We start from the raw sequence: 16,277 nt of genomic DNA, 5'->3' as shown, positions 1-16,277 counted from the left end.
CCTCCGCACCCCTGTTGCTGTGCTCTCCTCCGCGGCTCCCAAGCTCCCCCACTCCGCCTCCCGAAGTCTCCACCCGCGAAGGGGCTTCCTAGTGTGTGGACACTTTTCCTCCTTCACAGCTCTCTCCCGCTGGTGCAGGATCCGTCCCTATCCTTTTGTCTCTGTTTAGTTTTTTCTTTTGCCCTACCCAGGTACATGGGGGGTTTCTTGCCTTTTGGGAGGTCTGAGGTCTTCTGCCAGCGTTCAGTAGATGCTCTGTAGGAGTTGTTCCACGCGTAGATGTATTTCTCGTGTATCTGTGGGGAGGAACGTGATCTCCGCGTCTTACTCTTCCGCCATCTTCTGTCTAGTCGAGAACTTGTATTTCTAACAAGTATTCTCAGCTGTCTGTCCAAGTGCCACATTTTGAGAATCCGTACTCAAGACCTATTTTTCCTAAAGAACAGGCAGCTGGTAATTCTTATTTAGGTGCTTTGCAGAGAATGTTGAGAAACATTAACTCAACAGAATGAAAGGCTTGCTTTATGATCCAAAGATGCGAGTTCAAATACAAACACCATAACTTAGGCAGTGGATGAATAGAAGGAGTGACATAACCTCTTAGAACCTCAATTTGTCATCTAGCAAATAAGACTGTACTCAGATGTCAGGATTTGAGTCCTGGCTCCGCTAGTTACTATGTGACTTCATGCAATACTTAGCCATTCTGAGTCTGATTCCTTACGAGTTAAAAAGAGAGATCTTTATTTCAGAGCTGTTTCGGGAATAAATCATTTATTGTTAAAGATTTGCTAATCCCTCGCTCCTTTTTATTTTTCCTTCCTTAGTTGATTTAGGTACCTGAAAGCACTTTATGAAATATAAGACATCATAGAAATGTTAGTTAATATTTTACAGAGAAATTGCTTTAGGAGAAGCCTTCCTGGGTCCCTAAGATGATCTGTTTTCGTTGACCAGCCTAGTGAATTCAGATAGAGTGGCTATTCTCGTTTCATGGTCTCACATTTATTCGACTGAAATCACTGGACAAACCTAAAGTTTGCATATGTAGTTCAGGTTGCAGGAGGGAGCACTAATAACTTCTGGAATCTTCTCCAGATTGGGTTGGTCAGCCGTTTCCCTCTTTCAGCTCCCATTTTAAAAGATAGGAATAAAGACTGAAGAGCGGGATGACTCAGTGCAGCTTGGCTGAGAGAATGGGGGTCAGCTGGGGGAAGAGATCTTGTTGGAGCTGTTTTCCTGTCTCAGGAGAGGTGGGTGCCCAAGCAGAATTTCCACATTATTGCTGTGTCTAATTGAGGTCAATATGACTTGTTAGGCAGTGAAAAAAAAAAAATTGGTCAGTTGAACGTTGGTTGAAGATGTTAAAGACCTAATTCTGTTTCTGCCTGTAACTAGTTGTGTAACCTTGGGTTAGTCATTTCCCTTCACAAAGCCTCAGTTTGCCCATGGACAAAATGACGGGTTTGCATGAGATCAGGTTTCTTAAATAGCACTCTGTAGATGGGATGCATGGACCACCCCAAACTCCAAAGCTTTTATCAGATTCCTAAAGGGGTCTATCGCACTAAAAATTTTAACCTCAGGTTTTATTGTTAACCTCAAGTCTAGCCTTGCAACTCTGCCTGTACTGCCAAATAACCATTATGGCTGGGTTTTTCATTGAACAAGTCAAAGAGGTCAACTAGCTCTTTTGGTATTGTAGAGATACTGCCTATGGGTCAAACCATTAGGGGAAATTAACCTTTTAAGCAATGGTGAAAGAATGGAAAAAGATCAATGGTAAAGGAAAGGATAAAGCCATAGAAAGGCTTCTTGGTGCTTTGTAGCAGCAGCTGTGTAAATGTACTGCTGTGTAAGGGGCTACAGAAACTGGGCTTATCAGTATACTTAGAATTGACCAGATTTCAAGTGATGGCTACTCACTAAGTCAATTCACCTGAGATTGATGGATAAACTAGAATGCCAATGTGATTATTTACAACAAGAGAGAACTCCTGCCTGTGCCTGGATGGCCCCTTTACCAGGCTTTGAGCTGAGTTATCAATCAGCAGATTGTTGAATAAGGATTCAAAGCAAAAGGATGCAGATAGCTTTGAAGAATATTTCTTTTGGGTCAAGGTAAGGTTCCATTGTGCCAATTTCATTGATTATGCATCAGAAAGCACTCGGTAGACTTTTTGCTTTCTCCTGTTCCGTGTTGATTTATTTGGTTTACTTTTCAGTGGGCACCCTTGTTCTTTGGGGGCATACTTCACTTTGTCCCCAAGGTACTGCCTAAAAAGCCAGTTATTTTCCTTATTGAATGAAAGGATCATCTTGTGCAAACCCAGTTAAGTTGATGAGATACAGAGCATGCTTTTCTATTCACAACATCCTTTAGGTTGTTGACCCACGTTGCAAGCAAGTTGAGTGTCTAACTTCATTTACCACAATGATACACATCATTCTTCTTGAGTTTCTAGTAACTATTTCAATGCAACCGAGGCTTTTGTTCAAATACACTTTTTGTCAGTTCTCACTATAAGAGCCTGTAGCTGAAAGAAGCCTCTTATCTAGTTCTTGGCATCTTCTCTGTTTACCAAGAGAGGAGACTGACTGCTCATTCCTTTACCAACTTGTCAGAAGAACAACCTTTTAGCAGTTTGGGGATGATCGTATTCACTTCATGCACCCCACACAGGCATAATGAGATCATCAGGGCGCTCCTGCAGATCCTTGCCCACCTGAACAGGCATTTTGTAAATTAAATCAGTAGTTGTCACAGAGTTCTAAACATTCTGCCTTTCAGAGAGAGAGGCAAACACACTGTAAGTGTACTTCTTCGCAAGCAAGGCTGATGTAGGAAAGCAAGCATTTCTACAAAATAGTCAAGACATTTTCACTGTTCCAGTTGATCTCCTCACTAATTCTCCCCTAGAATACCTACATTACGATTTGACTTGTGAAAAATTATTTACCCAGAGCTTGTCAGAAGCATATACACTGTATAAAGGGAAACACTGAGTTGGAATTCATGCTGCCTCATTCTTGGGATGCTAGTGATGCAAAATCAGTGGCAGAAAATTTCAGTAACTCAATCCTGCAGAATAGGATGCCAGCTACAGTCAGACTCCTCAACCTCTTATTTCCACACAATTGTCCACAGTTTTATCAATGCCAAGCAGGAGGTACAGATATGAAACTTGCTTTCTCCGACCCTCCTTCCTCTTTTGCCTTGTTTTCCACCCTTGGTGGTGGTCCTGCCCCAGCTACTCAGGTCATTGCCTCCAGCTACTCTCTTTCAATTCTCCAGTGCCCTAGAAAAATGGCTCAATTAATCTAGACTTATCTGAGACATAAATGATTGACCATAGTTTGATATGTGATCCATCCTACATGATATTTGCCTTTTAATAGGAAAAACCCAAAGGAATACATTTCTGGTCCTAAAATTTCCGATTATAGCAAAATGGTAGGTCAAGTGTCGGGGCGTGGTAGTGGGAGCCAAGGATGCGTTTCTTGAGTCCCAAGAAAGCACATCCCCTTAAATCAGACCTTGTGTCATATTTCTAGGCCTGAATTCTCTATCCTTGTTTCTTACTGTGCAATTGATATAAAAACACTATGGTCACCGCCACTCCTTCGAGATCAAGCATGCATTAACCTGTGGGGTCGTTTTATAGTAATTAAGTGATAAACCCTCTCTGAGGTGGTGCGCCATGTCGAAGGCTTTGGTAGTTGATTAGCAGGGGAGTGAAACTGAAGAGTTTAATCAACCACCAAAGTTGTTAGGTTCAAGTTTACGCTAGCACCACATTTGTGAATGTGTATCAAAGAAAGGAAGGAAGGGAAGGAGGGAAGGAAAGAAGGCAGGAAGGGAGGAAAAGATTTCCATCCACTGACATGTAGCCCATGTGCTTTTCCGGTTTCATTGCAGGTTGGAGCAGATTTGTGCTACATTTCTCAATCCCAGCACGGGGCTGTGCTGCCAGCTGACCTCATTCAAGGCTCTGGGCTCAGCTGGGGAGTGAGTGAGCAATGCTAATAAGGAGGCCAAGATCAGAATTTCCTTAAGGGTGGAGCCGGTTGGCTTTGTCCCTAGTCAGAGACTGCTCTAACCTCTCTCTCAGCCATACTGTAATCATTAGTTCCAGGGTAACAAGGATGAGAATATATGGATATATCTATATGACACATCCCAGTGTTTGGAAACGTATCCAAAAGATAAAGTCTGTCGATAGCGTTGTAGTACTATTATTGCTGTATGTAAAGGATAACACCTCCCTCCTTCCTCCCTCATTCCTTCACTTGTCCAATGTTTATTATAGCTCATACTCTTTTCTGGGGTTGGTGCTGAGGGAAATACTAAGACCAATACAAGGTAATTCCTGACCTCAAAGAGTTTACAGTAAAGTGGGGTAGAAGCCTCCATACTGTTTTCCATAATGGCGGTAACATTTTACGTTTCCACCAGTAGGGTACCAAGGTCCCCTTTTCCCCACATCCATGCCAACACTTGTTACCTCTTTTTTTTTTTTTTTTTTAAATATCTATCCTAACAGGTCTGAGGTTATATTTCATTGGGGTTTTGGTTTGCATTTCCCTGATGATTAATGATGTTGAGCACCTTTTCATGTTCCTTTGGCCAAGTTTGTGTCATCATTGGAGAAATGCCTGTTCAGGTCCTTTGCCCGGTTTTAAATTTGGCTGTGGAGTTGTAGGATTTTCTTATACTTTTACATGTTAACTATACCTCAATAAAGTGATTTAAAGAGTGGGGGGAGTCTAGAAAACTAATATTTACAGTGCTTTTTCATGTATGTTGTATTAAGGAGAGTGTAATTGATTATTTCTGGGGGGAACCATAGAAGGCTTTTAGAGGAGATATATGCTGAGTTGAATCATGAAAAATGGATAAGAGTTAGCCAGGTGGATTGGTGGAAATCTGGGATAATCCAGCTGGAAGTAACACCACCACACATAGGAATACTTAGAGCAGAATGGCAATAGCGTGTGGCTTTCTGTGGCTAAAGTGTAGGTGATGGGTAAGTGCAGTGATAGGAGATTAGACTGAAAAAGTGGGTAGGGGTCAGGAGGGGGTTTCTGGGCCATACAAAGAACTTTGAAATATACCTCTCTGGCAGTAGGGAGCCTTAAAATCTAATCTGGAAAAGTATTTAATCTGTGGTCAAATCAAAATTTTAGAACAAGCCCTATGCTAGCACTATAGACAGCAGATTGGAGACAAAATTGGTAGCGTGACCCAGTAGGAAAGCTGATGTCATGGTGCAGGTGAGAGATGACAGGTGCAGGTGAGGGTCCAAACTCAGACAGTTGCAGTGAGTATGGAGGGCAGGGGACAGCTTTAGAAGATAATTAGTAAATTGGTATAACCTGATTAACTATAGATGCATGGGTGTTATTGGAGAAAGAGTAGAAAAAGCTCTTACAAAAGGAGACAGAAGACCTTGAGGATATTCTTTCCAAAGATGGGGGAACTACCTCTCTCTCAGAGAGTCAGCACTTTCAGAGAGTATGGCTGCCGTGGGAGGGAGTTCTGGGTGGGGCCTGATGGGGAAGTCTGCATGAGGCCCCCAGATGCTTGGGTGCTGGGGAGGAGACAATAAAAACAGGCAGGAGAGCTGGGAGCCTCGACTGAAGAATGGAGAAGAGTGCCCCTTACATTTGTCACAGACCAACCCGAGGTGGCTCTTCAGGACAGATCTTTAACAGTAGTAATAATAATAGCAATAAAGTACATAGCTGTAAGCACTTTATGTACATTGGTTCATTAATGATCAGGAACCTGAGCGCAGAGAGGTTGATAACTTGTCTGAGGTAGAGCTAGTAAGTAGTAGAGCTTTGAATCTAGGCAGCCTGGCTCCAGGATCCATGTGTTATCCCTCAGCTGTCTCCCAAATGACTGGCGAGAGAGGACACGAGTCCGTAAAACCCTGGATTATGTCTGTTTCTTTATCCCAGCGATTCCAAAGTGAGTCACTCCAATTTGATGTGTACTTTAAAATAGAGAGAGGGAAGGATACTGTCCTTGTGTCCTTGAATTCAGGTGAGAGTGAGTGAGGAGGGAGATCACTTTGAGTCAAAAGGTTCTGGGATGCCTACCCTACTGGCTGGAACTTCAGAGGATGAATTGACCACATTGAGGGAATTCTGTCTTTTTAAAATTTACTAAAAAAATTTTTTTTTGGCTGTGCTGTATGGCATGTGGATCTTAATTCCCCGACTAGGAATCGAACCTGTGCCCCCTGCAGTGGCAGCATGGAGTCTTAACCACTGGACCGCCAGGGAAGTCCCAAGGGAATGCTGTCTTATCCGGTCTAAAGGTGATGTTATTGAACCTGTGTCTTTCCTCATCAGCCTGCTCCTGGAAGTGGTGGGCAGCTGAAGCCAAGATGACAAAGGAGAAGATTAGAGGTACCGGAGACCTAACCAAGCCATGGACCTGAAAGATGAAAAGGTGAGCCTTGTTTGAAATTGCATCTCCTGGGCCCACTTCAGTGCCTGAGCTTTCAGACAGAATTGTGGCACACACACTTTTCTTTATTTTAAAAGGTAAAACACTGATTGTTCTGGAGACAGGAAACTCACCTTAGCTGTGAACTAATGTCCCAGTTGAATGTAGGGATCACTGTCTCCATGGCTTTCTAACCCCGGGCAATGTTTTATCACAATTACCTGTACCACCCAGTTGCTATAGTTACCTATTGTCTATGCGTTAAGAGGAGAAATATCTAGCTAGGCTAGCTAGCAGGAGAGAAACAGGTACTACCGTCTGACAAAAAAAGAGTGGGACACGCAGAAAAAATATCTTTATCCACCCAGTGGCAAGTTTTAGAACATCTACCCTATTCAGAGGCCAGTGATCATGCATCTCCACCCCCCTTTCCTATGGGAACCACCCCAGTTCACAGCCGTGAGCCCAGAAGAGTCAGGTGTGAAATAGGTGACCACATCGCCATGGTTATAACTAATTGGACCATGGTGAACACCTGACCTCAGCTGGGACCATCAGATTCTCACCCTGGAAATAGGTCCTGAAGTTTTTCTAGCCAGTCTGGATAAACAGCAGGACCTTCCTAGGGAAGCTTGGCAGTCTAGGGACCATTTTCTATCCTGTGGAATGAGGAGAAGAGAAAGGAGGTGTGTGGAGAGAGAATATGCCTGTTTGCAGAGAGAGCAGGGAGGAGAAGGAGAGTTTTTCAGATTCTGGTTCCTTCTTTCTTGAGGCGTGATTGTTTTTCTGCCTCAGAGTTTTTTCTTACTTTTTTTGTTATTTTTGTTTTTGTTTTTTTTTGCGGTATGCGGGCCTTTCACTGTTGTGGCCTCTCCCGTTGCGGAGCACAGGCTCTGCACACGCAGGCTGAGCGGCCATGGCTCACAGGCCCAGCTGCTCCGCGGCATGTGGGATCTTCCCGGACCGGACCCGTCTCCCCTGCATCGGCAGGTGGACTCTCAACCACTGCGCCACCAGGGAAGCCCCCGTTTTTTTCTTTTGATGATTATGATGATGATTTGCTCACACTGGCATGAATTAGTTTCTATTACTTGTCACTAAACACTTAAACTCTGCTCTAATATAGACTATCCTCAAGACCACCCTTATGGGATGAATTGTGTCCCCTCCCCTCAAACTTATATGTTGAAGTCCTAACACTCAGGACCTCAGAATGTGATAGTATTTGGAGTTAGGGTGTTTAAAGAGGTAATTAGGTTAATATGAGATCATTTGGGTGGCCCTTAATCCAATATGACTGGCATCCTTATAAGAGGAGATTAGGACACAGACAGACACTGAGGGAAGTTCATGTGGAGACACAGAGAGAGGGTGGCCATCTACAAGCCAAAGACAGAGGCCCTCAGGAGGGACCAAGCCTTCTGACACTTTGATCTTGAACTTCTAGCCATCAGAATTGTGAGAAAATAAACTTCTGTTGTTTATGCCACCCAGTCTGTGGCGGTTTGTTATGGCAGCTGTAGCAAACTAATACAACCACTCTTCAAGATATGAGACTCTAATTCCTCCTCCCTTTGCCCCTGACAAAGGAAACTCAATAATGGAGAAACTGCTGGTTCGTTCGTTCTTTTTTTTTTTATTGCGGCACGCGGGCCTCTCACTGTTGCGGCCTCTCCCGCTGCGGAGCACAGGCTCCGGACGCGCAGGCTCAGCGGCCATGGCTCACGGGCCCAGCCGCTCCGCGGCATGTGGGATCCTCCCAGACCGGGGCACAAACCCGCATCCCCAGGCAGACTCTCAACCACTGCGCCACCAGGGAAGCCTAATGCTGGTTCTTTTCTTAATGGTGACCCTTCAAGAAAGCAGCAAAAAGATCTTTTACTTTGGCTAAAAAGTAAGCCAACAACTGGCATTGAAGGACTCTGAAGGAGTACAGCTCTGAAGGAATATATCTTCTTAATGCTCTTGTTTGGCTTAAATGAAAAGTGTTCGGCTTCATGTCTTCCCAAGGAAAGGTGTCTGCTAAGCTTTAATTTTACATGGGAAAATGATTGTTTTTTACTAATTGGAATAAATAGGAACTCTTTCTTCAATTCATTTATACTCAGGTGAAAACAAAGTGAGTCAATTTGCAGAAAGTACAAGGGCTTGCAGATTCTCCCAGTGCCCTTGAGTTCTGAGGTCAGGGTATGAAAAGGCTTTTCCATCAATTATCATTGCATTAGAGAATTATGTAGAGAAAAGTGTCCAGGTCCAGCTTTTAATCAGGAACAAGGTGTTTAGGGAAATTCTTTTGAGATTTCCAAAAAAAAAAAAAAAAAAAAAAAGCTGAGAGGAGAGGTGAAGGCCAAGAGTGAATAGAAAAAGAAAAAGATGTTGATTCAACTGAACTTCAGTGCTGTTTAAAAGGTCACCAAGCAGAGGCAAGGTGCAAAGGAAATGGGAATAGTTTGTAGACTCAGCTAACACAATACCTGCTAATAGAAATAGGCACCGAAAGAATCCTGGCATTTGTGTGTGTGCTTCAGGGTAGTTTCTCTTTTTTTGGGGGGGGGGGTACACGGGCCTCTCACTGTTGTGGCCTCTCTGGACGCACAGGCTCAGCAGCCATGGCTCACGGGCCAAGCCGCTCCGCGGCATGTGGGATCTTCCCGGACCGGGGCATGAACCCGTGTCCCCTGCATCGGCAGGTGGACTCTCAACCACTGTACCACCAGGGAAGCCCAGGGCAGTTTTTCTTGAAAGGAGGCAAAGGGAGGGACTTTGGGGCATTTTGTGATGTTCTCATGTTTCTGAGGAATAGCATTTATTCTGTGGTTACCACTAGAATAGACGTGGCAAGTAAGTTTAAACTCATATGCAGATCTGAATATTTGGAACATTATCTCCCTGGAGGATTGTGTTGAGATAGATTCTGAGGATACATTCAGATTCAGTAGGAAAGGGTATCAGTTAGGGGTGAGTCATGAATGAATACATGAATGCTGTCCATGTGCCACCCATGAGACCAAAAGTCACAAATTGATGGTCCATGGAACAAATGGGGACTGTAAGAGGTTTTTCTTGGCCCAGGTGGTCTTCTGAAAAAAAAATCTGAGCTAGACATTTAGAAGTACAGAGATTTCATTAGGAAAAAAAAACCCTTACAGTTTCAGTTTCTCTTAAAAATTGTTAACTCCAGCAATGTTGGTTATTTCCACATGACAGTAGGATGGAGCTGGGCAGTGACTCAGTTTAAACATGGCCCCTACAGACACTGGGGTGTGTGACTACAGGTTAATTAGGTCTGCTCTGGGCTCAAGATCATGTGGCTGCAGATCAAGGAAGTGGCCAGTAGATGGCGATATAAATCAGAAAGGATTGAAATTTTAAGACCATCCCCGCCAAAGGGGCAGAGAAACGGGCAGGCAAGTGTGGCAAAGGCAGACGGTCATTTAGCAGGGTTTGTAAAAACAATACCACGTCCCACAGCATTTCTAAAATAAGTTGGGAGGGCTTCCCTGGTGGCGCAGTGGTTGAGAGTCCGCCTGCCGATGCAGGGGATGCGGGTTCGTGCCCCGGTCCGGGAAGATCCCACATGCCGCAGAGTGGCTGGGCCCGTGAGCCATGGCCGCTGAGCCTGCGCGACCGGAGCCTGTGCTCCGCAGCGGGAAAGGCCACGTCAGTGAGAGGCCCGCGAACCACAAAAAAAAAAAAAAAAAAAAAAAAAAGGAAAACTTAGCAGTGGTTATTTCTGGAGAATAAAATGATAGGGAACTTTTCTAATGCATATATTTCTCCAATAAAAAAAATAAAATAACTGGGGAATGCAGTCTTTTCTGGAGGGGTTGGCAGCCTGAAGTTCTACAAGGATGGAGCTGTGACTGGTAAAAACTGAATTCTGGAGAAATCTTTCTTGCTCTACTTATGCTACTCTGGACATCACCTTTTATGGGTTGAAAAGTGAGATATTTCATCAAACTATTTTATTTAACAATTTTTTAATGGAATCAACAGTACAGACTAAACCACTCCTCTGAACTCCAGAGCTGCATGTTCAACTGTCTACATACCATCCTCACAGTGTCAAAAATACTTCAAACATACGTGTCCAAAATGAAACTTATTTCCTCCCCAAATCTGCTCCTTCCCGTCTATCTCAGGGAATAGCACTTCCCTCCATTCAGTTTTGAAAAACAGGGACCTCTTGCTCACTACCTGCTTCCTTCCCAGCCTGGCCCAAACATTATAAAGCCCTGGTAATTCTGCCCCTGAATATCTGTTGACTCTGCCCCCTTCTCTTTGGCCCTACTGCTCTCAGAGTCCTCACTTCCATCACTTTTTGCAAAAAACAATGGCAAAGGCCTCACTGGTCTCTCACACCCCTCTCACACCACTTCAAACTTTTTTTCACGGCAACCATGGTCACCCTTATAAAACCCCAAATTGATCATGTCCCCTCCCTGCGTCACATAGTCCAGAGGCTTCCTACTGTTCTCAAGACGTAAGACCCACTTCTTTGCACACACACACATCCTCACAACGTCTTGGCTTTTGCTTCTTACATGCCCCACGTAGCTTGTCACCTTCCTTTCTCTTAGCAAATCCATCTTCATAGGAAAGCAGATCAGCCCAAAAAGGACTATGTGTTAACTTCATCTCTGATTTATACAACCAGCAGGTTTTTATTTATTTATTTTTTGCAGAGAAGTAAATTTACTTACCTTAGCTACTTAAAAAGGGATGTTACTATGTCTGTGGCTTTGAGCAGAGGTACTGGAGGGTTTCCAATTTGTACTATAATAACACACTTGGGCGAGTCATCCTGAAGAGCAGGAATCCAGCCTTTGTAGAAGTGAAGATACCAACTAGGATTTCAGACACCAAAGAAGCCTAGGTCCTGGCTGGCAATTATTCTTAATAAAGATTTGTTGATGCTGATGGTGTCAGAAACTGAATTGGACACGAGGCATACAATAATAATTTAGACATGGTTCCTATTCCTAAGTGGCATAAAATTTAGTGGAAGAGGACTAGAGAATTTTGGAGAATTAGACTTCAGAGAAGTGACACTTAATCTAGGTGTTGACAGATGATTAGGAGTTTTCTGAGGCAAAAAAATGTTTTCTCAGAAAGGAATTTTGAATGGAAGAAGGAGAAAGAAAAAACCACAGAGGCCCAAAGGAGTATTTGTTGATTAAATGATCGGTTGTTTGGAATGAGTAGAGCTTAGGACACACAGGGGCAAGTTTCTGGAGACGAACTTGGTGGGGTAGGCTGTGTTGAGAATGATGCTAAGAAATTTGGACCCGATTTTAGATGCTAGGGAATGACTGAAAGTGTTAGGCAAAGGGGTAGCTTGATTAGACTTGTATTTTGGAAAGATAAAGTGGAAACTGTCTGGAGGGCAGATAGAGGTGGGGTGAGTCTGGACTCAGAGGGAACAGTTGATAGAAGATTCTGGATAGTTCAAGTGAGAGTGTGACAAGGGTCTGAATGTGGAGGGAGAGGATGGATTCAAGAGATATTTCAGGGAAACAATGGGCAGGACTTAGTGACCAAAAATAAAGAGCCCTGGTCCGGGAAGATCCCACATGCCGCGGAGCAACTAAGCCCATGTGCCACAACTACTGAGCCTGCACTCTAGAGCCCGCGAGCCACAACTACCGAAGCCCGCGCACCTAGAGCCTGTGCTCCGCAACAAGAGAGGCCACCGCAATGGGAAGCTGGTGCACCGCAATGAAGAGTAGCTCCTGCTCACCAAAACTAGAGAAAGCCGACACGCAGCAACGAAGACTCAACGCAGCCATAAATAAATAAATTTATTTTTAAAAAAAGAGCTTGGAAAGTAGACGATTTCAAGTTCACTTACTTGGTGGTTACTCTGTGCCAGCACTGTACTAAGCATGAGAGATTAAAAAAAAAAAAAAAATAAGGAATGGTTCCCATGTTTCAGTAGCTGGAAGGAGAGGCAAGTATGATAATGAATACATACAATGCAATGTCATGCATGTAATGATAGACATGTGTATAGAAATAGTACATGGGAGGCTGCCAAGAATGATTCTAAGTTTTCTAGCTCTGGTGACTTGGTGGATGTTGATGTGTCTTTGAATAGGAGAGGAAAAATGGAAGAGGTATAGGTTTCTAGAGGTCTTCAATGCATTGGTTTTGATGTTCACGAGGCAATTGGAACTTAAGATAGTCTAGCAATTGTCAGGCACAGTCTAGCTCACCTTGGATTTGCAAGAGTTACAGAAAAAGAAAAAAATAGTAGCTGTCTATAAAAAACACTGCTGGCATGATGTTTCTCCTTTTAAATGTTTTTGTTATGAATATAAAGAAAGAGACTATTAATTGCCTCTTTACTTCCCACAGTCCTGACTTAGGTTTAAAAAATTCTTCCTACACTAATTACAAGGGCTCTGTCTATTCACCCTGAAAACTTAGTTCATTGTTATTTTTTAAAATAGAAATAGCACCAAAGGCTAAACTCATTTTTATTTTGTAGGCAAGAGGATGATATCCTAAGAGGGCCTCATAATCAGAGTTGCCTTCTAAAGGTCAGATGACCTATACTTTTACAGTGACCTATACCTGATATGGGTTCAACAGTAATTTATGGGTAGGTAGGGATTCATGCAAAATATTTCATAGTTTGCAAAGATTCATGAAACAGCCAAGTGTAATTACATTAACTTAACCAACTATCTGGAAACTAAGTTTAACAAAAGGTAGAAAAGAGGATAATACCAAAACTAACTTAAAGACTATTCTAAACTATGTAATTCTTCTTTCTTTTTTTTTTTTTTTGGATAGAAAAACTCTTCCAGGGAGCTCAAAGAATTTGGCCAATGCTGTTCCAGTTTTAACACTCATCTGGAGCCTGTAATATGCTAGTTCACCAGAGAGCAATCATAACATGATGTTAGGAATCAAGGATGACTTATGTAGGTCTTCTGTGCAATAGTGGGAGAGATGTTTTAGGCATCACTGTGTTCAGGAGGAAAGAGTGTAACTTGGAAATGAGCATAAACAGAACCAGGACATCACTTGATGTGAGCATGAAAAGGGCACCTGAGGCCACCTGTGTTAGCAAGGAACAGTGGTTCTCAGTCTTTTGAATTTCACTGACATACTGAGCGCTGGGGTTTTGGGGGCAAGTAACCTTTTATTTTGCCAATACAAAGCCTGTTATCTACTATTACTCTAAGTTATGAAAGTACATTAAAACAATTTTATTGGCCTATAGTTGATTTACAGTGTTGTGTTAGTTTCAGGCGTACAGCAAAGTGAATCAGTTATACATATACATATATTCACTCTGTTTTTTTTTTTTAGATTCTTTTCCCATATAGGCCATTACAGAGTATTGAGTAGAGTTCCCTGTGCTATACAGTAGGTCCTTATTAGTTATCTATTTTATATATAGTACTGTGTATATATCAATCTCAATCTCCCAATTTATCCCCCACCCCCATCCCCTGGTAACCATAAGTTTGTTTTCTACATCCCTGACTCTACTTGTGTTTTGCAAATAAGTTCATTTGTACTCTTTTTTTAGATTCCACATATAAGTGATATCATACGATATTTGTCTTCCTGTGTCTGACTTACTTCACTCAGTATGACAATCTCTAGGTCCATCCATATTGCTGCAAATGTCATTATTTTGTTCTTTCTTTACCAGTGAGTGCCAGGACCTGCCCTGCTGTCCCGGGAGCGCGCGAATGACTCCTCCCAATAAAAAAGAAAGGACGTTTTTAACATCCAAGTGTTGGAAGGACACTGGGGCAGTGACTGCCCTGCATTCAGCACAAGCCACAGACGGACTACAGTTCCCAGCGTACCTTGCAGTTACACGGGCCCTGGGGATAGGGCAGAAGTGAGGCTCACTGCTCGCGGCCCTGGCCGGTAAAAACCCCCACAATCCTCCTCACTTTCATCCCCCACAATCCTCCTCACTCTCATCCTCCACGTGTGGAGGCAGGTGCTAAGCTTCCCGCGAAAGACCGGGTTCCCGGGTAGTGGCTGAGTCACAGGGTAGCAGGAGCTGGAGTGCCCACAAGGCCATGTGGAAGGCCACTGTCAACCCGGAATATTTTCACTGGATTCTGAGTGGGCGAGTGTGGAGCCGTAACTGACTTCTGAGGAGGGGACGGTGGCCTGCAGTGTGCTACTGATATCTCTGGGAGCTTGGTGAGGCTCCTTCTGGGAAAGAGGAAGTAAACTGGAAGCCGGAACCAACTGCTTCTAGAACTAGCAGCTGCCGCCAGGTAAGAAGTGGTGCTCAGGTGACATTGATGGGTGTAACAAAACAAAGCAACCCACAAAAACATGAAAAAACAAGCAAAACCCCCAGACAAGCCCATGAAGGAGCACATCCCTTATTCCTCCTCCAGCCTTGCAGGCCCCTTGTGGGACCTCGTACTGTTAGAACCTTCAGGAAATAGCCATTAAAGCATAGTGTGGTTTGCTGAATTCCAGCTCCAGCGTCATAAAGCTGAGTATGAAAGGTGGGTTTTGAGAAGAGATACAATGGCTTAATTACCAGCCCAGTAAGAAGTATACTTTTATTGCAATAAACCACCAAGATATTTGTGACAGTAGCTAATCAAAACAGATCCCCAAAAGAAATTTAAATTGAACAAATTTAATTTCACAAAACGCCGTTTTTTTTTCTTTTCTTATTTCAGTAAGGATTTGGTGAAAATCCACCTCCTGATGCTGTTCTTGGGGAGGTGTGTGGAAGCCCTGGGGTTTTGAGGGCAAGTAACCTTTTAATTTGCCAATACAAAACCTATCATGTGCTATTACTCTGATGGCTCCATCCTTTCCTCCAAGTGTTTGTTCTGTTCTCAGATGTTCACAAAATCGTGGGTGTGAGTGTGGGTGTGGGAATGGAAGGATGAATTTTGGTTGGGGGCAAGAACAAGATGAAGTGATGGTTTAGTACCAGTTTCCTTTGGGCTCCTTGGATTGGGTTTAAATTCCTCTGGTTAGAGGAGTAGGAGTAAAAACTGACTTGTTTCTTGTGAGAAATCCTGTTGAGGGAGTGTGTTCATCAGTTAAAAAATAATCAAGTAAACAAGACCAGGGAGTCCATCAGCAATGGCATCTACAAGGAGAGATCTAGCTTTCAGTGGCTGGAACCAGGTGGGGTTCAGGACTGTGTAACCAACCTTATACTAAGGTGTTTAGCAGGGTAACAGGGAATCTGGGTCTCTCATACTTTGGTCCAAGGGTACTTGGTATGGTAATGGGGCATCAGAGGAGAAGCTCAGACAGGAAGGGTCCAGGGATGTGTTGTGGTCCATGCGCGGTTGGAAGAAGAATTTCCAGACATGAAGTATTTTAGAAAAGAGTGAGTTTCTTGAGGACAAAGAGCAGAGTTACTGAGGGGCACTGCAAACACAGTGGGGTGACTTCCTGATAGACCAGGGAGAGCCCGACCCCCTTTGTGGACTAGTGGCCAACTTTTATAGCCTTAAGACAAAGAAAATTCCTGCTGGCAGGATGGCATTAGGTGATTGGTCAGGATGCTACAAGGTTGCTACATGCTGAATATTTTACCTAATATGGAGTCGGGGCGCTGTCCGGTTTAGATTAGGAGAGCCCATGGCAACAGTTGCTATGGGGGCTTGGTTGATTCCGGGGTTTTTGTCCTGTGTCCTTGACGTAGGGTGTCCTTGATGTACGGCTCCGCAGGATGCTGTGTGTCCTGAGGTTCGAGGATTGTCCTGGGAACTGGGCAGTGTAGGAGCCTCAAGCAGCTCCAGGGAAGCCTGGCGGCTGTGGTTGGACACGACTTCCCGGGATCGGAAACCTTACTTAACTCAGC

General features: G+C 43.7%; 1 long non-coding RNA gene across 1 annotated transcript in view; it reads left to right on the top strand.

Annotated features, from left to right (window-relative positions):
- LOC137231249 (uncharacterized) overlaps positions 1 to 15,183 on the top strand; it is a 30,316-nt gene extending 15,133 nt beyond the window's left edge. The window contains exons 2-3 of the long non-coding RNA XR_010946422.1: positions 6,361 to 6,460; positions 14,127 to 15,183. This is a non-coding gene — a long non-coding RNA (uncharacterized lncRNA). The remainder of the gene's footprint in view (positions 1 to 6,360; positions 6,461 to 14,126) is intronic.
- The last annotated feature ends 1,094 nt before the right edge of the window (positions 15,184 to 16,277 follow it).

Source organism: Pseudorca crassidens, chromosome 9 (assembly GCF_039906515.1).
Source record: "Pseudorca crassidens isolate mPseCra1 chromosome 9, mPseCra1.hap1, whole genome shotgun sequence".
Lineage (NCBI taxonomy): Eukaryota > Metazoa > Chordata > Mammalia > Artiodactyla > Delphinidae > Pseudorca > Pseudorca crassidens.
Note: the sequence above shows the minus strand (reverse complement) of the source record. Positions and strands in the feature narration are given on the sequence as shown.